Genomic DNA, 22,792 nt, shown 5'->3' on the forward strand with positions numbered 1-22,792 from the left:
TCGAGGTCTTATCATAAAAAAGACATTTTGTCTGCTCATCATTATGAAGATTCTTTTAAGGTCTACGGCACCCCAGTAATATATTTGATCATTCTTGTTCCTATAACCATTCCCATTTTTAATCTCGTTACCCGTCTTTCTATTGTTTACCAAACCACAGTAGCAAAAACAGAGACGTAGGGCGAAGTCAAACAGTTGTAAAGATACAATATAGTCTTAACAAGCAGTTCAACATCATGCTTTCCTCCAAAAATCAGTCGAAACAATTTTCCAGTGTGACGTCAGCTTACGTCATATGTGGGAGGGAGATGAACCTTTTATTTTTTTACTTTCTTTCCCCTTCTCTGCGAGAGGCACGTAACGCCACCAAGGGTTGCCAGATCTTTCCACCAATCAACGGAGGCCAAAAAGAAGTGAAAAATAGCGCATGCCCAGATTTCATATAAACCATCGGCGCTGTGCGACCGTAAAGTCACTTACAAACGCAGATTTGCCCTCCCTGTAAGAGTTGTTTAAAATCCTGCTTCATATTTTGTGTTTAAATACTCAATAAAGAAAGAAGCCGAAGAAAAAAGCAGCAGATAGGAAAAGCAGTCAGGTTTCGAGCATTCGGGGTCCGAAATTACCAAGAAGGAAAGCTCAAAAGATAATTCTAGTAGTTAAGCAGTAGACGGACAAACAAAACCAAGTCTGGTGGGGACAGAAGGGGAAAACTTGCAGACCGACAACCGTTGGAGAGAACGGAGCTTCTTTTATTTATTTTCTCCATACCTAGACCATACCCAACTTAATTAAGGTAAGTAATTTTTTTAATTGAAAATGAGATTACGTGATTAAATGTTTAAAATTAAACTATAAAATATGAATTGTAATTATAACGTACAACTTGGTGCGGCAAATACAGTGTGATCAAAATTATTCTAAACAATTACACTCTTTTGGTTGAAATAATTTCTTTATAATAATGACTTGTGATAAGCTAATCTTCTAGATAATAGGTTTCAACCGGTTTAAACTTATATGCCAGTCTGTCGTACTTAGCTAACCCTACTTGCTCTACATCGTGAACATTCCGAATGTAAACTGTCAAAACTTACATATACCCGAAGTTTGATAACTAGGACAACCAGATTGGGTGATAGCTTATAACTTAGGGTTTGGAGTGTTCAGTGTAAATTAACTTCAATAAGATTTGAGGTTTGTGATGGATGATTGATAACTGACCCAGCACTTCGATGCCATAAGCGCTACCTGATCTTAATATTGAAGAAAGCAAAGAATTCTTATATATACCAGGGGAGCGTTTCATGAAAGGACTTGTCGGACGTTTTATCCAACAAGTCCTGTTTTATCCGACAGTTACTATAGTAACAGTGCTTCTTAACCAATCAGAATCCAGGAAAGATGTAAGATCTGACAACTTGTCGGACGAAAATATTGATGAAACGCCCCCAGCTCTCTCTAAAGAAATCGAGAATATCTAAAAAAAAAAATGTGAAAAAACGCGTCAAAAATAGAAATGAGTTGTTTCACATCTACGGTAGATCGATTTCAGCAAACTGATTGTTTTTAAACGACAATCATGTCATCTTATTCGGTTTTACATTGAATACGACATTTAAACATATTCGATATTTCCTACAAACCGTTCCAATTATTATTTAAAATCTGATTAAAATGAACATAATATATATATTTTTATCTACTTTTAAAATATATTTTCCAAAACTAGAAAATGTAATTGATTTTGCCTCCGGAGAATAATTGACTTTTCTATCAACAAGTGTACAACAATACTTAATTGACATTTAGTTTGAATGCGTTACAAATTTGGACAGTTATAAAGGTTTTAAATGAGTTGAACTTCACTCGTTACTTTATCATTGTTGTCAATAAATGCCTTTTGAGTATTTCATTGAAAGTTTATTCATGTGTTACTCTCACTGGCAAACAAACTTCGACCCCTGTGCAGGTTGAAAAAAGGAGGTTATACTTGAGCGCTGTGAAGTACAAGTAGAAGGAGCATGTTTGTATTTTTAATGAGTGGCAGCGTTAAGTAATAGCTCCCATAAAGTGGTCAAGTACTTGTTCTGTGAATAGTGTTTACCCCTTATGAATCTATTTCAAAGCAACCGGGAATGTCTTTATGAATCTTTAATTATTTTAGGGAAACATGTTTCTTTGTTTGACTCAAGGGGGATGTTATAAAGCATTCCAGGTGACTGTTACCTCGCTAATGCCCCTTAAAAGGGTGTTTTGAATATTAGAAGGGCGGGAAAGCAATTTAAAGCTCTTTTAGGGATCAATTATCTATGTTTTAGAGGGATATATCTATACAGAATAAAAATGATATAGGGATGAGGAGTCTGCATCTAATTGATTCCAATATGTACCTAAAAAGAAGCTATCAATATACAATTCAAATATTATCATCAATCTTATGTTGTTGGAGAATACCATCCCATATCATGATGAAAAAAAACGAGCATAAACCGTTACTTTCAAATTTGTCAGATTTCATCATATCTTACCTCGATAATCGTATCTACGGTATCACAAATTTATGAATTATAGGTGATAGAGGCGAAGACCCGTGGTGTGTACATGTATGATTTTAGACTATTTAATTTCCTTAATGTAATTCAGACAATGAAATGTATATTATGCTTGTAACCCCTAAGTATATAATCAATTATTAAAATATTTTTCATTTTCTACATCCTCATCCTTAACCTCGCATTTATGGATTCCACCTAAACATCTTTTCAATGATATATAGTTCATTGCTAGCTTGGGAAACCCTAGTCTATTGTCAAGGGAGATTAATAAATCGAAATAAGATGTCTCGCTAAAAGTGTTTTCCACCATAAGTGTACCTGCCAAATAGTATCCGTAGTCAAATCTAACATGAAAGATTACGTTGCATTCGGTGTCCTTTTTTTATAGTGTAATGAATTATATACTTTTTAAATCTGTTTAATCCGATGGACGACAGCATTTATTATAAAATTAATTAAATAAAATACATAAAAGGGCCGTTATACCCAGTGTTTTGTAACCATACCGATGATTGGAGTGTGTGATAAAATATCAATGATACAACTAAAATTATGCACTTTTAAGAAAAATTTCCCTTACGTATGTATTCTAAATGTTCATGTTGAAAATTAAATCCAAATAAGTGCTGGCCGGTAACAGATATCACAAATAATTCGCGAGTTTCGTAATTAATTTTAAGAAAGTATTATTGTTGTCTGTAATTATGAATGCAATCCCGTGAAAGTTTGTTTATGTATATAATATATAAATCATTTCAAATGAAACCTAATCAAAGGATCTCAGGACAAACCATAAATGTGATACAAAATGATGTTTATATTTGAACGAGAGAAAAGTTAAAAAAAAATGTCACTTTCATAATCATGATAATACAATTATATAACTTATGTTACACCTTCTCTGTGTGTGTGTTGTGTGTGTGTGTGTGCGTGGGTGCGTGTGGGTGTGTGTGTTTGTGTGTGGGGGTGTCTATCTCTCGCTTTCGCTCTCCTTGTCCCGAAGACCGACCTTTAGACTATCACTGAGAGACATGACTGAGTTTCGAACCTCGGTGCTAATTGTTCATAACTTTTATTGATCATAATACGTCACAGCGATAGGTAAGTTCCTATTCTTTTCATTACATTCCCGCTGGGTAACAGACAACCTTCCCATGATGGTAAACTTCAATAACAAGACTCCAATTTAATTTGCCAATGACAGATTGATGCATAGATCCAATCACATTAATGTCAAATCTCGAGAACATTTAATCTTTAAAAGTATACCCATCGCAACGTGCACATAGTGTCGTACAAAACTAGCTGGCTTCGCGCGATTCCTCATTGTGACATGTTGGACAAGCAAATACAAAAGTAGGAAAATCGGACCGTCTTATAATGTCCTTGTCAAAATTTGCAAATGTCGACCGTTTTTTGATAATCTCCTTTATTGCTTGTCACGTTTTTGCTGAGGCATTCTTCCTCCATGAACAACTTTGTTTTAATTTGTCGATGAGAACGAAACAAGGGGAGCCCTTCAAAAAAGAACTTGTGACTGCCCGATCAGATAAGGATATTAATCCTTTCCTCTCATTATTCTTCCCCTTTTCCCTTGTTTTCCTATTATAGTTTCCCCTACCACTTCTTCCTAATATCTTTTAAAAGTAGATGGCATATTCTTTTGTTTTTGAAAATGAGGTAAACAGCTTTTGGAGAAAATAGAAAGAAGAAAAAACTGAAATCGGAGTCAGTTTCCAGGAAGCCCCCAAGCGTGTGATTACACATGTCAATGTACCCTCTGTTTTTAAGGAGACCCTTCATTCTACAGTTACCGTGTCCTTTTGCGATGGGTTACTCAACACCAGTTTGACTTTAGGCAGTTTTCTTCCATTTTGAGGACTTGTTAATGCGTGACCCCAGGTATATTGAAAGGGTGTTACGCTTTACAGTGTATGGTGTTAACGAGGGAAGAAAAGTTTTTGCGTAGTGGTAATGTTTGGGAACAGGACGAAATGGAAAAAAAAAACAGAACTAAGGAGGTATATGAACCAATTGATTTAAAGATTAAGCCGGAGAGAACAGAAATAGAGAAACGTCGTTTAGAGAGAGGAGAGATACCGCCGTTTCACACGGTAAAAAATATTCATAATTTGAATGTTGATTCCAGTGAAAAATAAGGCTAATAACGAATATTCAGCCCGTGTGAAACCAAACTAGAACATGATTAGAATCATGAACGCTAATCACAGTCATAATTACAATTCACGTGTGAAAAGACCCATATAGACAGCGAGAGAGAAATAAAAAGAAGGGGTGGAGGGATCGGGGGGGGGCAATGTATTAGAAAACGTAATAATTTTATCATGTTTATTCAGGGCTACAAAAAGCTACTCTTTATAGATTATACAATCCCACTTCAACATTATTATTAGGATGGAACAAATATAATTTCCACTACACTAGATTATTGAAAATCATGATAGCATGCACTGGAGTCTTGATCTTAATAACTGTTGAGCAATTTCTTCTCCATGCCGTTTTAAGCACCGAATTCCCCTTAAAATTTTCAGCATGGCTCTTTTGGTGACCTGTAAAATGTTAACATCGTGTTTAATATGCATTTATACCAAACCGCAACTCGACGAACTGGTACGAAGTCCGAAAATAGTCTGGAAGTTTCAAGGGAAGAATTGAGAGAAAAAAAAATGCAGTGAAGGGTTTTTGATGAATGCTACTGACCACTACTGCAGTATGCATGATCCTAAAACATATGGGATGCCGACAGAAAGGAAATTCTTTAATAGAGTTCTAGCGCAGAGGAAAGAGTACTGTCTTCTCTCATTTGAAGACAGAAACTATAGGCTAATTAGTTCCGCGGTAGACCACGGTGGACATGAATGGGGTGTCCATTTGACTATTAATGACCTGTGACAGTGTTCATAAGCACTCAAGGGGCAAGGCTCATTTTATAAAAGACTTAAGATCGTGGTTACATTACCATAGAACCTGACATGGAGACAAGGCTCAGGAGCCAATCAAAATAACGATGATAAAATGTACAAAAATCGTAAAATGTGACGCAGATGCATCTTGTGAATTTTATTTTCTCTGAATGAATTAAAAATGGTAATGCCACTCTGTAATTTACATGGACAGGGGGTCAGAAATAGTTGCATTTTAACGCAAGAGAATTAAAATATCAAGCGCTAGTGCAGAATACGGGTGCTTCATTGGCTGAAAATCAAGTTGCCCAAGATCTTTTGAGTTGCGTTTGATCGCAACTCTGTCTGCCACGGGTCCCAGGTATACAGTAATCTTTATGTGTTTGGACATGATTTAATGACTGATCCTTAACGTCACCAGCCTTAAGTCATCAACCACGGCGGCGCTTGAACCGCGGACCCTAGATCAGTATGCAGCTGGATCACAAGCGCATATTAGTACGCCTAATGCAGTGGTGTATTATGTTTAACACATTTCCCAATTCAGGGTTAAATTGCAGAACGAAATCGTCACCTAAAGCATGTTAACACTACAAGTTCTCAATCATAAGGATCTAGAGGAAAACCTACATTAGCCTCGTGCAGACGTGGGTTCGGATTCGGAGTAAAATTCTATTACGCATGGAATAAAATTGAAAGATCTTACCACGACCCAGACGTAGGCTGTTTTGGTCGGAGAGAGTCCAGTTGAAAGAAAGGTCGAAGTAGTGCCCGTCTGAAGAGAGTTCCTCCGACCATGATACTCCTACTTCGACCAATTAATGTCTCTCAGAAAAAATGAAAATGTCTCTATCGAGATTTTAAGGCAAGGAATGAACTTGTAGGCCTACTGGATAAAGGTTGGACTAGTGTTATTAAAATATAATCAGTAGAAAATTCAAACAAACCCTTGTGAATAGAAAAATAAATTACTTTCCTCCTTCAATCTTGCAAACAAAATTCTCAGGGTATTTATATTTAAAAGTAAAGAAGCAATACAATGCTTATTGGTTTTAAAAATATAGTATATCAATTCTTAAGCAGTTATAAAATAATAATTTGATCAAAGTTTAATGTTAACAATGTTAACAAGTCTGGTATCGGGGATCCGATTAAATTTTGATTAAGAAGGAGATGCAATTTTGACCCCCTTAGGTAAAGAGTGATAGAAATAATAGACATCATTTCGTTATCAAGATGTTCTTCAAATAAATGTATACTTTTTATATAATGCCATAAGAAAATTACTTAGTCTTAAGGCAAAAAAAACCCTTTAGAAGTAATGTCTAAAATTTAGTTAGAAAAGTCGACAAGACTCCAACTGTAATACATGTAATGTTAAATTCCCTTCTCTGTTTTTCATGGTCAGATAAATGTCTAGTTTGGAGGGGTATAACTACCATGAAGAAGAGACACTCGAGAAACACTTGATGAATATCAATCACAGTTAGGATCACTAAAAGTTTCAAGGTTATTTCATGGGGTTCTTAAAAGAACACGACATCCATCTGTTGGGCTTTGTTAGCACAGCTATCGATTAAACACATTTATACCACTTTTTGGTAGATGATGATAAGGATGAAACGACCCCCTAAACATTTATTCTTTAGAATAATAATACTGAAATGAAACTTGCTGAGAAATTATGCATTTCGCTAAGGAAAAAATCTAAAAAGGAGAGTCTGCTCACAGTGCGCTCACAAAGTGTTCACAGAACTTCACAGTGTGTTCACAGTATGATCACAGTGTATCACAGTACCGTGCACAGTGCGCTCACTGTGTGTTCACAGTGCGTTTACAGTGTGTTTACAGTGCGCTCATAGTGTGTTCACAGTGCGTTTACAGTGTGTTTACCGTGCGCTCATAGTGTGTTCACAGTGCGTTTACAGTGTGTTTACAGTTCGCTCATAGTGTGTTCACAGTGCGTTTACAGTGTCTTTACAGTGCGCTCATAGTGTGTTCACAGTGCGTTTACAGTGTGTTTACAGTGCGCTCATAGTGTGTTCACAGTGCGTTTACAGTGTCTTTACAGTGCGCTCACAATGTGTTCACAGTATATCTCACAGTGTGTTCATTGTGTGTTCACAGTGCGTTTACAGTGTGTTTACATTGCGCTCACAACGTATTCAAAGAACTCTACAGTGTGTTAACATAGTGGACTTTGTGAAGTTGCAATTCACAGCGTTCAAACGGTCGAATGTGACATTGTGAAGATGATTACCACCGTAAACACCTTTTAAAGCATGAGTGACCACAGACCGCGCAATGAGCTGTAAAATCATTGTTCACCATTAAAACGCTAAAATTCAACATTGAAACAATGATTTCGCACTTATTCTACACTGTGAACATTTTCTGAAACACTGTCCTTTCTGACAGGGATATGTCGCTAATCAGCATAGCTACTATACATACGTAATCATACCTCGGTCAGTTCCGTCCACTGGAACTGAACCAGTGGACGGAATTGACCAAGATATGAATATGCATGTATAATAATTATTGCCCTGCCCCGGCATTGAGTACTTTTTGGAAACCTCAGCCAATCCCATACCAAGTGGATATATGTATATATATATATATATATATATATATGATTAATTAGGCTACAATAAACGTTGAAATGTATAAATGTCTTAAATCTATAAACATGCTTCTTCTATGTTACCATATCGACTTAAGATATGGCACTGGCAAAAAATAGAGACAATTTGAAATATATTTTATATCGTATCATATGATTAAAAAAGGTCTAGTGAAAAATAATCCCATATAAAATACTTTCACTGAGCTGAGCAGAAGTACCCACTTCCGTCGACATCCTAAATTTTTTTGGAGTAACAGAATAACATTTCTCTGAGGTACAAACTGCCCCGACACGCTGTCAGAATGCCGTCACAAAATGCACTTCAAAAGTGAACAAGCAACTATGAGGTAAATTTGGTTTATTCGCCATATATGGAAACAAAGTTGGATAAGAGATACTCTATTATTTAAAAGATGGTTAACATGTAGGCATAATCTCATCCGCTTCCGTCTAGTTTTCGTAGGAGAATTAGCGCTATTTTGTACCGACCCCCTTTACCCTATCCGCGTCTGGAGACTGAAAAGACCCCTCAGTGGAGACGTTTAAGCCTCGGAGGTCTTCTCACTTTTCATGTTTAGATGGCATTCTCGGTCATGCAAGCTACCATTATCCACTTAACTCATTCATGAGAATCAACACGTCCACCGCCAGAATAACCGAGGAACAGCACCAACACTTCTCGGCAAGCATGTCCATCGTCATTAACTTCCAACCCACATAAATCCCTGCAAACATGATTGACTTGAAAGTATTAAGCGAGGGGTAATGCAAAGGTGGATAGGAGACCTTCCCATCCCCATTTTCTACAAAGCCCAGCAGAGAATACAGGTAGATTCTCTTGACCTAGATAAGCAACTATACTGTATTCTGCAATTCGGAATCAGACGCAATAAAGGTGGAGTAGGACCGCATCATTTGTTTGTAGTGTCCCTTATTCGACTTAAACTATTGGAAAGCACGTGCGCAAGATTCAGGTCAAAGATGATTTGCATAAACGATGTAAAAATTTTTTGTTTTACTAATGTTCCCAGTCATGAGAAACAAGGGAATGGTTTTCAGTTCTGTTTCATTTTCATCACAGGCCTTAAGCCCATATTAAAAGATTAACTTTTAATAACTACGCACCCTTAAATTAAATATTTTTTTTATATGATCTAGCTATTCTTCAGTACAATCATTGTATCGTAGTTAGTGTGATAATGTTATACGTTATCCTCAACAAAGAATGCATTATGGTGTCCTGAAATTCAAATTTCAAAAAAGGGAACTTTGTTGTCGGCATATTGATATCGATTCTTGTCGTCTTTAACCATTTATCAAAGTATGTGTAGACTCGTGGCACTTATTCCCCAGCGTACATTTTTTTTGTTGGGGGGAGGGGGTGTCTTAGAATGCATAGAATATAAAGCATCATTTAGTATTCCTGGTGAACGACTATACGATCAAATAAAAAACTCTTAAGCATTGTGCTGTAGTCCCCTAGTTGTCTACTCCGAATAATCAATAAAATATTCACACAATTTTACATGAGGTTACATAGAATGAGAGATCTTCATAGGATAGATTGATAAGATTCCTCCTCGATATTTAACTTCAATTATTCATTAGGATTACGAGTTACAATTTAATTCAAATCTTCATACTTATAGGTAATTTAATCACGCTCGTACATTTTCTTTGAATGGAGCAAAAAGGTGGCATTTCTGACACTAGTTGAGAAATAATTTATGAGACATTGTCTTGGAACATATCCCCATCCTCCTAAATATTAATTCCAGATTGTATCGTTCATTGTTTAACATTGTTCAATAAAACTTATAAATTCAGTGACCTAACTTTCTGGTTTTAACGAAAATCCTTTATGCCCACACATGCTTTTTATGCGGTTACATTTTCATTTTTTTTAACTCAGATTTTTTTTATTCCTATATAGACACCTAAGGACAAAATGTGATTACTTAATAAATGTTAATTTGTAACAAACTCATTTTCAGCCAATTTTTTCTATGATCAATTCATAGACGATTGAGATGTTGACTGAAACAAACGTGACTGTAAGTTTCTTACGATTGATTGATACATATATCATTGACTGTAATAATTTGAACAGAGTGACGCAATCCTAAAAACTCTTGACTTTTCTTCTGAATGATACACGTACTATCACACACCATCACTCAATCACATCTGCAAACATTTGGATTTGTGAACACACTGTGAACTCCCCATGTGGGACACTTTGTGTATACTGTGGTTGAAAACACTCTGAGTTTACATTATGAATCTTACATGTCTTAGGAGATTCGAGTTTGTGAACAACACTGAACTCCCTATGTGGTACCGTTTTCTCTCAAGCAATTGAGAGGGCAGTTAGTCTATATCACTTTTGTGAAAATAAGTCATTTTCGATTGTTAGTCACTACGTAAAACAAGTTTAAGATTGGTAGATGAATAACAAATCTATTTGTCATTAAAACTTTAATCATCACGGAATATCGTCTGAAGTTACAAACTGAAAATCTGTAATAAAACATAATAACGTGAAAGCATGTGTAAGCGTCTTAAGCAATTACTCTTGCATTTGTGGAAAGCTGGATTCACAACCGTGGTGACTATTTCAGTAACATCGGAAAGTCAATCACAATCGGGTTCGATACGCCGAGCGTGACTCTCAAAGCTTAGAAAGCGTTAATAGACCAATGTTTTCTTTGACGCTGCTTAAGTCAATGATAGTGGAATAATGAGGGTTGTTTTTACTCTCATCCGATGTTGGTTGTGATGGCTTTTAATGTGTTTGGATCCTCATCATGGTATTCCCAACCGCACATTCGTTCACGATCGGTTCGGAAATGAATGGCACAATAAAATAATAGTTCTCTTTATAGGTGTATAACCACTGAAGAGGAGGGTTATAAGATCCTGAAGGTTAATTGATCTGAGTAATACCCTCAAGCGATTCTAATGTCTACACTATAAGTTATCACTTAAATTAGAGACAAACAAGGCACAATATGGCAATAAACACACACAAAGAAAAAAGTGGTTCGAGCTGGCGCCCTAAACAGGCGAATGGCAGCACGATTTCGGATGCAACTTTGCACCCTAAGTGAGATGAACGATGCATATTTGCACCTCTTCGTTGTTGTTCGTACCCTAATACGTGCAACATTGAACCTATGTGCACCCATTTGCGTTCAAAAGGTTCACATTTACACCTGTTCTAAAGGTAAGAATCCTGCACCTCTAAGGGTACAAAGTGTTAGCTAAATACGCCCTGAAAGGTGCAACAAGCATTGAAACTGCAAATATACATTACATTTGAAGGGTGCGATTTTTTTTACAGTGACTGTCTATGTTTGAAATCACTGGTAGTTTAGGTTAGGTAGTGCGGAAGAAGCATTCGCAGGATGAATTCCCGACTGAAACCGTGACGTGAACGTTCCTTCTATCATGTCTATGGTACAAGGACCTGTTCTTAAACTGGCGGTCTAATTTGAATCTGAATGGCACTCGATACTCGCAGTAGATGGTCATCAACAAGGAAGCGTCTTCGCCCATTCCTTTTGATATCTTCAAGAATGACCAACCAGTTTATCCAAGTACTATGAGTTAGATGTTTGCTGATGGATTCTGCATCGACTCAGGGATCGCCTCAGAGATGCAGTCATTCAGAGAAGTGGAAAAACATTCAGTTTTCTCCAAGCAAGTTTGAATCCTTTCTATGCTGCAATCATCTTTGGGTTATTAGGAGAAAACCCAATTCAAAATCAGATGGTATGGAACATGGTGCAACACACCACCGATCTACCATGGTGCCACACTAGGTTGTTCTTTTACGTACAAAGAACATATTGTAAAGACAGAAGAAAAGTTGAAGAAAGAACAACATTGTGAGGAAACTAGCGAACCCAAGATCGGGAACAGATGCTTTAACTATCCGCACTACACCTTTTGCTCTATGCTTTGGACTTCTGTTGACAGACATCCACAGAAATCTCTCCCTAATGTAGGTCATCCCAGCAGCTGCGAAAAACCATAACCAGTTTTTTTTTCCGCTCAGCTAAATGCAGTGATGGCTCTTTGCACATTAGAAGGATCATGCTATGGTCTAGCCTACTCTAAGATGCGACGCACAAGCTCTCCTATGGACCTATTGACTTTTCCCAATTTTTTTGTGGTATGAATGGCGCAATTCCTTCGATAGATATTTGTTCTTTAATCATGTTAATTGTTAAAACCTCGAAATGCAAAATTATTAAATAAATGAATAATTTTTTGGTGAAAATTGTATATCTGAACGGGCAATGTATTTAGATTATTGGTAACGCAAATTTCCTTTTAATCGAGCTTCAGGATTGCCACCCGTATATGTTCCAACTTCGTCAATGAAAAAGAAGCGCGAAGATCATCTGAGAATATCCAGCAAATTCAGTCCACATTTTGACATGTTTGCTTCTTCAGTTCCTTTGGTATGATCGGCGGTTCGTTTGATCCCCTAACGTGGCCATTATCATTTCAATGTTCATCTCCAAGACGTTTGTTATACAGTGACCTATAATAGCAACGAGTGTTTATCTTCATGCTACGGGCTATTTAGCTCTGTACTGGTAAACATTGTAACCCAAGCCGAGGAATATCTTTTGAGACGGTCCGAAAGTGTGCCTCCATCTTAATAATATTTGAAAAGACCCAGAAAAATATTAAATTAACAATAGCGTGCGTACTCACGGATACCCACAACGTACGCCCACACTCCTACAACAACACACAAAAGAACACTCCTACTCACGCTTCCCAATACTGTATATATATTTTTCTTTTAATTTGTTTATAAATGAGAATCATAATCAATCATGAAATGTATTTTTTCATCATTACCCATTCAACAGACTATACTTGTTTGCATAATACCTCCGGTGCTTTGTTTTATTTCCCCTCAAAGAAATCGTCCATTTCGTAATTACATCTTGTAGGGTAATTTTAGAGGGAAGTCAAGGAGGAAGATTCATGTTCCAACATCGGCATTCTGACATACATTGTGTTATCAGAGATAACAATATTGACAATGAATGATGTACCTCATTCATTATGCTGCTCATATGCCATCGGCCCTATCATCACTATTATATGATACTTTACCAATTTAAATTACAGATCAGGACATCTTAGTAAACACAGAACTACAAACTCCTGGGGAATAACCTTGACCAGAAACGAGCATATTTGTGCTTAAATTGTTCTCATTTTCCTGATTCACTGTGACTCTCTTCAGATGGTGTTTCAGAATACGTTAGTATGTTAAATAATGTGAATACACTACAAGCACAGCTATATGCTAAATAACCGATGACAGGGAGGACCAGTGGGGGAGGAGGAGGAGGGGGGGGGGGGGGTAGGGCTGAGTAACTCTATCCCAAACGGTACCGGAAGGCTAGCATAGTAGCTTTAGAACTTTCCCTAACTTTGGTGTGAAAAGGCTTGAACACCTAACAATCGATGTTAATGCCATACTGTCGTTGATTACAAGAGTATCACGTATTGATTCGAAGAAAGAATATTATGATGGTTTCTATGGACGAAGACTATAATAAAATACATGGCGATATGAATAAAAGAAGTGAAGGTAGGTAAAGTCATGTTGGGGGAAAGGGAGTTATTAGCATTGAAATGGAGTTTTTTTAGAAAACAAATGTAATTTGTTTTCATATTCATGCATGTTCATGCCTTAACAAAATGTTCTCAAGGTCTAGTAATGGTAAACAATAATGATCGTTTAATTTACCAGCTTCTGGAATATGGTTGCATTTTTTTCAATAGGAATATGGCACCAACTGTCCATTAGCAATTAATAAGGTAAATGGTAAAAAAAAAAATTACAATTGACGCGAAAGATAAATAAAGATTGAAAATTGACAAGGCTCTTACATTGCAAGCTGAAAGCTCACCGACTTCCTCCCTTGGGCTTTTTTGTGTCCAATAAATTAACGACTCCTTTAACAAGTGTATTTGCTGAATTATGTAGAGGGCTGTTCGTCTTTGGATGAAATGTTTCAAGAAGACAAGGTTGCCTGTGATGTAAAGGGTTAAGAGTTGTAATCTTTTATCTAGAAAGAAGGAGTGTCAGCCCGTGAACAATGAACTAAACTTTACCTGATTGTACTGACTTGATCGAAATAAAACAAAAACAAACAAAGATGGGATCAAATATCACACTTTTATTGGTAAATACAAATATTTTCAGAAGTTATTCAAAAGGTAAACCCCTCACTTTGGTCCCACAATGCGTATTTATCGTGTTGCAAATATATCAAACTGCCTCAGTCAGAGCTTACACAAGAATATTAGGAATATTAGGAATTAGGAATAGCAGATACGAGCGCCGTCTCGAGTCCTCAACTACTCATACCTGGCCAGTTTCCTGACCCATAGTGCTAGTGTAGTCTAGTAATATAGACACACTTGAATGATAACATGTCAATTAATTACTCAATACTTTATACCACAATAATTAAGTTACCAAGTAGCCAAGCGATTCATTTTCCTCTCAAAAAACATCTAAGTTGTTTCTCTATCCAAATACAATTATAGGTCAATTTATTCTCTGTAGTATTAGCAGATATCTAAAAACGTATATTTTAAGACTATGTGCGTATAACACACAGTCAATAAGAGACCACACACAGATCACACCCCTCCCCCCATTTAAAACACAAATACTAAGCGAATATTTTTTCAAAGCTCTCTTTTTATCAAGATATTTCGTGGGAAGGAATTAATTCCACTTAATGAGAGTTACAGCGTTTTATGTTTTAAATGTTTCAAACGTAGTCATGGTAGTGGTGACATATTTCCAATAAATATAATAGAACATTTCTTTAAAGTTTGAAATGAAGTTTTACTGATGTGCTTCAGCAAAAGCGCGGTCTTTCTGGAAAATTCCGATCATCGAAGGGTATATAATTATGAAACGCACAGAAATAACACAATACAACAGAAAACTTCAATCCACCGTCTTCTTTATTGCAATGTCCACAAATCATATTAGGAATCAGACATCCTCGTCAATACCGTTTCTGCAATGATAGCATTATCTTCCTCTACATTCCTGTACTTCTCTCTGAAGTGACAGTTTGTTTATCATATCAATCGTTTATGATTTTTCCTTCGATTTCCTTCAAATTGTCATGTTATATTTCGTTGGAAAGCTGATTAATTCGGTATGGACTGCGAAGAAACACCTTGAAATTAGCTGCAGTGAGAGAGCGGAGGGGGAGAGAGGGAGAGGAGAGAAGGGGGGGGGGGGGTGATTGAAGGTGAGGGGAATGAACAGAGTCTATGAAGATACTTCGACGAAAGCTGAAATAGTAACGACTTTCCTACCCAGTTTACATATATACGTATTGAAAAAGAGAACGAGAAAGAAAATGAATTGGGAGCATTCTGACTTTTTCTACATGTAGAGCAGAAATAAACAATAATTTTTTCGATACACATGTCATCTTGTGCATTTGTTGGTATTCTAATCGGATTACTTTTTCATTCCCGGGTATTATATCATGTCAGAGAAGTAGAAATTACAAAGAAACCAAAATTACAAGGATGCTTTAATGTCAAGCAATGTGAGATATTTCTTACTAGTGTGTAACCTTTTTAATGGGTGTGTGGTTGTGGAAACCAAAAGAGTAAACTACACATTTCATGAAGTGTATAGGTGAGAAAACAAACAGAAGACAAACAATGGCATAGTGGAAGGAACAGAGTACGTGAGTGGGTGACAATCTTGACTCGTGGGTGTGCGTAGATGTGTGTGCGTGTGTGTGTAGAGGTGCCGTGGCCGAGTGGTCTAAGGCGCCTGGCTATACATGGAAAGTCCGGGGTTCGAGCCCCGGCCGCGGCACCTATGCCCGTGAGCGAGACATTTAATCTACAATGCTCTTTTATCCTGTTTTTAAATAAATGGAAATGCTATATGCATTATTGGTAATTAAGTGTATACTTAAAAAAAAAAGTGTGCGCGTGCGATGGAGACATAAAAAGAAAGAAGAATATGAGAACGGGGGAATAAGAGAGAGAGAGAGAGAGAGAGAGAGAAATACACCCCACACACCCTCATCCTCCCCCACATCGGAACGTTCGTTTGAGTAATGTACAAATGTGCTTTTATAAACTAAAAAAAGTTAATCTGTTCAGGAAACATTCTCATATCATTAACAGCCAAAGCGCCTGAAGAGGCAACGAGGAATTCGAACAAGTTCAAGATTTGATTAAAGTAATTCATCAACCAGTACCACATCCATGCACATATACTGATGATTGATTGTATCAATAAAAAAACCCGTAAAAACACTGTTTACTTAACTTATTGATGGTGGAGTGTTGTATTTGGTGTTATTGAAAATAACAAATGATTAATTGGGGACATTAGGGCAACCGTACGTCCAACATCCGGACTGCCCTAAGTTCCGTTGATTACAGTATACAGTAATTATTCCATTGTATTAGGGAGGGGGGGGGGGGAGAGAAAGCAAGCAACAGAAACCCAGAAGAAATAAAGATAATTCTGAAGGAATAGGGCTGGGTGTTAAGGTCAGACGTATGAGTACATAACTCCAACTAAACAAAATACAAATTAACTACAAATAAGGTTTACTACCTCGCTTCATTAATACTGGATTGTCTGAAATAAAAGTCGAATCTCAGCTGACAATCTACAGCTTCTACTAGTAAGATGCCTTACTCATTTAGCTTATTATCTAATTCATGCTTAATCATGCTTATACATTTTTAAAAAAATAAAACATGGTGACGCCAAGGTACGCAAACAAAAAGAAATATAGAGATAATGGTATATATAGAGAAATAAAATGTAGGTCATTTATGTTGGTTTGTTATGTGCGTGAGAGTTTATGGATTTGTGTACGTGGGAGAGGGATAAAGATGGAGATTTAGTACAGATTGTGATGTATACAAATAGGAAGAAGATCAAATACCAGAAATGAAACTGTATTAGAATAAGGCGTCCGTCTATTTTTCGCGCATTTGGGGAAGGGAAAAAAGGGGTCCACAATCTTGGACAATTATTTGAAAAAGTTTAATAGTATTGCCATTAAAAGTTTGATGATTCACAGGGCTTTCCAATACTTTTTAAAAACAATTATTTGCATTGCAAATTATATATAATTTTTAAATTTTCCAAAACTATAAGGGGTTGGGGGCAAATCGAATTGTTTCCGAACATTGCAATGAAGGGGATAGCCCCTGCCCCCGTAGGATCGACACCGCTGTTCTTAGAGAAAAAGTAAGTAAATAGTATTGCTATTCAATCAGGTTTAACTAAACCACTGATGTCAAAATATTATAGATCTTGATTTAATATTTACAAAGAAATATCAGTTTAACGGGTTTTTACTGTCAATTTTTTTGTCACAGCCATAATATTAATTGTCGAAATTAAAACAAAAACGAGAATCGTAAAACAAAAACTGTATAATATTGAGCATAAATGGAAATTAGGGGTCCACTAAAAGGCAAAGCTTGTAGAGTGTGGACCCCCCCCCTTGGAAACGAAGAAAATATCATCGACTTATTCAAAAATGCGTATAATACAGGAAAAACAAGAATAAGGAACAAAAAGGTCAAAAAATCATAGACCGAGATGAATGGGGGAAAAATCGTAACATTCCTTTAAGTGTCGTTGATAAAAACAATCCCAAACATACAATAAGCTTAGTAAATGAAAACCCCTCTGAAAATACAACGGAGTCATGAATTAGAATTTTGCAACGATTGCTCTATTCATTTGTGGTTCAGTTAACGAGAGAATAGGTTAACTTAAAAAAAAAAGGTTTCGATATGAAAATCAAACAAATTTCTGATTCATGAACGGTGTTCTACTTTGTTACCGACATTTCGTCAATCATATATCTGACATATATGCCATACCCGCTAGACTCGCAAATATTACCCATTTAAGGGTAATACAATTTAGTGACTTGTCGGTCTTGGACAATGAATTTAGTCTCTTTTGAATGAAGGAGATTAATGTGCGTAGAACCAGTTCACCATGTTCCCATTTAATTCAGTTTGCTCAAAAACATGAATCCAATCAAAGATAAAAACAGAGTCATTAATCATACTATGACAAAAATAATCTGCATATGTATATACGGGGCGACTCCAGAGTATCATGGCAGGGGGTGGACAAGATGACTTAAAGGTGACGTCATAACATGATAGTATTATTTTTTTAAATTGAATTTCCAATTCTTCCTTCTCCCTCACATTTTCTTCCTATAGCTCCCTCTCTTTTCTTGCCACTCCGCTTTTTCCCATTCTCACTTGAAAAATCATAGGGGGGGGGGGGGTTGCCCCTGTGTTATATCATACATAGCAGAACAGTTGCATTGGCTCATTGATCTTAATATCCATCAAATAAATTTTGTTCACCCTCTGTAAGTTCTGTAAGGGAGCTTGATGCAAATTATTACAATACATGTATTGGCAGAATGAATGGAAACAATGTATAATCCAATAACTCGGAAGAACACTGGAGCTAAAATATAGCTTCACACAAAAAAGGGGATGGGATTGCCTCGTGTATAACTACCAGAGGAGTTATAATTTTGCAGACATTTACTACTTAGGAGTCCCTTTTTCCATTTCTCAAAGTAATCTAGTTTTTGCAGTATCACTGCCTAAAGAGCCAATCTGACTAGATACGTCTTTATACAGTTTTATGTGAACATGCCATGAAAGAGAGTTAGTTAGGAATGCGACTGTAAAGTAGGTGATACGAAATCAGAACTGACAACCAAAAAATTATCCTCATAATTTTTTTTGAGAAACATGAGCTCTGATTCTTTGCCAAGGGAAAGAGAATGAAGTATCTTGTGACAAAGTTGTCATGGAAACGGGGGAATTATACGCGACTTTTTCAAGATTCAAGGGCGTACATAAAAGGTCCGAAAAAATAAGAATCTGGAATTTTCGAGGAAAGTTTGTGAGGTAAACATCAACAAACTGGATTTCCGACGAAAACAGGAGGGATTTAACAAGATTCGTGTTCATTCTCACTGACTTCCCTATCCAAAATAAGCAAAATATGCGATTTAAAAAAATGACTATAACAATCCACACCAACTTAAAATTAGGCAAAGTATTTTAAATTAATTATAGTTTCATTTAATTTCTGAAGTATGTATTTGGTAACTTCTTGCTTGCAAAATACCCGGATTTTTCAAAATTCACTTTTGACATCAATTAGAATCAACTGAATCCACATGTCACTTATTTACAAGCTCTCACTTTACTACAGTCATGATTGGCCTAAGAATGTTTTTTAATGATTATCGTATAAATTTAGAAACTTCATATTGATAACAGGTTCATGCAATGAGGCCTATCAAGTTTGTTATTAACAAATTATACAGTGATAAAAAGAAATCGCTTTAAATTAAGGCGGACATAGGTATATGTGGAGGAAATAGTACGATCACGGGGAAGAGTACGGGAATTCAAAGCCGGGTTATTACTAAAATTCAACTGATTTCAGAATCTAAGCCCTTTGTACCATCAAGTCATCTCATTGCAATTAACAATATCTTTAGAAGTCGAATACCGCTAAAGTCACACAACTAAAATATTAGTTTTTTCATCTGTTTATTTGCACAAAAAATATGGAACCCACTGAAAGAAGTGAACTTGGTTTCGACCCCTTTTACACCATCAAATCACTCATTTATTTATATTTAAGTTTTAAACTAATCTTCAGTTATTGGTTGAGTTTCATGATATGATAAAATGTGACATCAAAAATATTTTTTATTTTCAAACATAGAATCATGGTTTTGGGTGGAAATGAAAAGGGAAGTTCACATTTCGACGAAACTGTAAAAGAGTTATGCGATAGATAATTCAAATAAGAACGAAAGGGCAGAGAAAGAGACAGACAGACAGAAAATGGCACTCACCTATTTCATACTCTCATTGGATCTTCAATAACGTGGGATTTTCCCCCATGTAACACGATCTAAATTTGGGGGAAGTAAAATCAGTCAAAGTTGAACATTATCTTATGCATTTTACATGGAAATATAAGTCGATACCACCCTCTGTCTTAACATCATGGCTTTGCATTAGATTTATAAAGAGGAACAATTCCTTTTTTTTAAAGAGACTTCTGAAAGTATGCGTTTTCTCAATTTGTTCTTCCCGCGGAGGCGCAATTTTCAGGAAGCACTCACGAACGAATAGTAATGAAATGAATGTATCAACTTGGAAAATCACAACATTAAAAGATTATACCAAATATATATATAGACTTTTCTAACTAGCTCACACAAAATTAGAAAAGTATATAGTACAAATCCCTGATAATTCAATCTCAGCGCACGGCCCTGGAACGCGGGGGGTGTTGGGGGTGAAGCGAGCGAGCGTTGTGGCCTAGTGGATTAGTCTACTGACTTTGAAACAGAGGGTCGTGGGTTCGAATCCCAGCAATGGCGTAATTTCCTTCAGCAAGAAATTCTTCCACATTGTGCTGCACTCAACCCAATTAAGGTGAATGTGTACCTGGCAGGAATTTATTCCTTGAAATGCCACCGCGCTGTAAAAAGGCTGCGGGGCTGAAGTCCGGGGTAATAATATCCAAGTCCTTTGGAAGGGCAGAGGGACGTTATGACATAATGTGACAAGCGCTATAAAAGAACTGCGTTTTTATTTTTAGTATCCCCCAAATTTCCTTGGTGGTGCTGTGTACATCATTCTCCATAGGCAGCAGCCCCTACGTATTCTGGAAGATATGTAAAAAATGCGAAATGACCTTAATTTTGTTGTGAACCTACCTCTCTTTTTCGCTTTTCAAATCTTTCTGTACCAATTCGATCCCCATCTTTTTGTAGTGAAAATCTTATCTTGTTTATTTTTTGGCTTTTTAAATGTCTCAGGATCAATTTGATTTCCATGTTGAACTGAAACCCCCTTTTTTCTTTTCAACACCCCAAGTCAAACAGCCGTTTCCATGGCCCTGTCTCAGTGCATTTTTACTCTCTTTTTCTTTTAAATCTATTTATTTTTATAACCAAATAAGACAAAACTGAGAAGGAATACGAATCTTTTTTTTTTAATATGCCAACCTCCGACAAATCCAAGTGTAATTGATTATGGCTTATAATCTTAAAACGTCTTTATTAATTCAGTGGTCACAGCAGAAAAAAGTACACCTTTCGGTTTGACAATTACTAAACGAATCCTTGAGCTAAATCTGTCACATTTACATGCCTCAGTAACATTTACCTCATCTATCATTGAATTGTTTTTTTTTTTCAATTCACTAGTTTACTCATCTTCATCATGATGTGATTGTTACAAGGAGGAAGTGGTTGTGTGATGGTTAAATCAAGCCCCTGGATAAAGCCTTTACCTCGATTAGTACTGTATTATTTCGAATGAGGAATAAAAGGAAAAGTAAATTGTAAAAATGCTTAAAGAAAACAAAGAAGAGGAAGGAGTAGGAGAAGAAGAAGAAGAAGAAGAAGACGGAGAAGAAGATGAGGAAGAGAGAGAGAAGGGGGGGGGTATATTGTTGGGGGGGGGGCAATAGAGCGCATAGGCACATGCAAAACTGTTTACCACTCTGTGAGTTTAAAAAACATAAAAATGAATATTTATTTGATTATTTTTGTAGGATATCTCTATTTTTATATAAGTAGACCATAATGTGGGAGAACAACAACATTGATCAAAATAACTATATTCAACCAGACTATTGAAAATAGATTACCTAGTAAATACTGAATTGATTGGAGATGATTCAATACATTATTGGGAATCATTTTTATCTGGTTAAATGCAAAACACAAAAATACTTACATTTTCATCGAAAACAAGTATGATCTAAAGTCCTTAACAAACCTTATAAGCCAATTGGCTGTAGTAAAAACTCCCTCACTCGGAATTGGTTGGCGTTACGTATGCAATTGAACTTCTTCAGTCGCACCACTCTTTCTTAATCTTCCTCAGATCAAAACCTAGATAACCAGCTTCATATTAAAAGAGGTTTGCACTCGCGTGATTATAGAACACTTTCATTGAATAATTGTATAATTGTATCTTCAACCTGATGACCAGTGATGACCATCTTTTATCAAACTGACCATCACATGCTAGACCACCGTGCTTCGGACATTGCCCTTTCCCAATTTGGTTTTAACTCGAATTGGGAAAAAGTTGGATCACTCATTCAAATTCTAACCAGTGCCAACTTTCCTTAAGTAGTTATCAAGGTAATTTTAAAAGCAATACGGAAATTGCGCCACTTTGAGGAACATGATAACATTTCTAAATGAATTACGCTTTTGATTTTCCCTTAAAAAACACTTCTGACATATCTGTAACAATAATGCTTAAAGCATTTTCATTTGAGATAAATATGAGCCGAGAAAATCAAATTCCCTGATCTTGGGCATCATTGCCGAGTGAGAAATCGAACCATTCAGGCACATTCCGACCACTTAGCCTCGGCTCCTCTGCACACACACCACACCCCCCACACACACGCACACTCTCCCACAAAATAATCACACATGGATATATATATATTTTTTTTTAATAATATTTTATTTTCTTCCTCTTTCAAAACAATAAGTTGACAATCATAATTCATATAAATAAAGATTCTTTGCATG

The 22,792-nt window shown here is 36.3% G+C and overlaps 1 protein-coding gene across 1 annotated transcript in view; it reads left to right on the plus strand.

Moving 5' to 3' along the window:
* Positions 1–446: 446 nt before the first annotated feature.
* The window catches only part of LOC121423778, a 53,308-nt gene continuing 30,962 nt past the window's right edge, over positions 447–22,792 (plus strand). Inside the window, exon 1 of the mRNA XM_041619265.1 lies at positions 447–796. The gene's annotated coding sequence lies outside the window, so the exon portion shown is untranslated. The remainder of the gene's footprint in view (positions 797–22,792) is intronic.

Source organism: Lytechinus variegatus, chromosome 11 (genome assembly GCF_018143015.1).
Source record: "Lytechinus variegatus isolate NC3 chromosome 11, Lvar_3.0, whole genome shotgun sequence".
Taxonomy (NCBI): Eukaryota; Metazoa; Echinodermata; class Echinoidea; order Temnopleuroida; family Toxopneustidae; genus Lytechinus; species Lytechinus variegatus.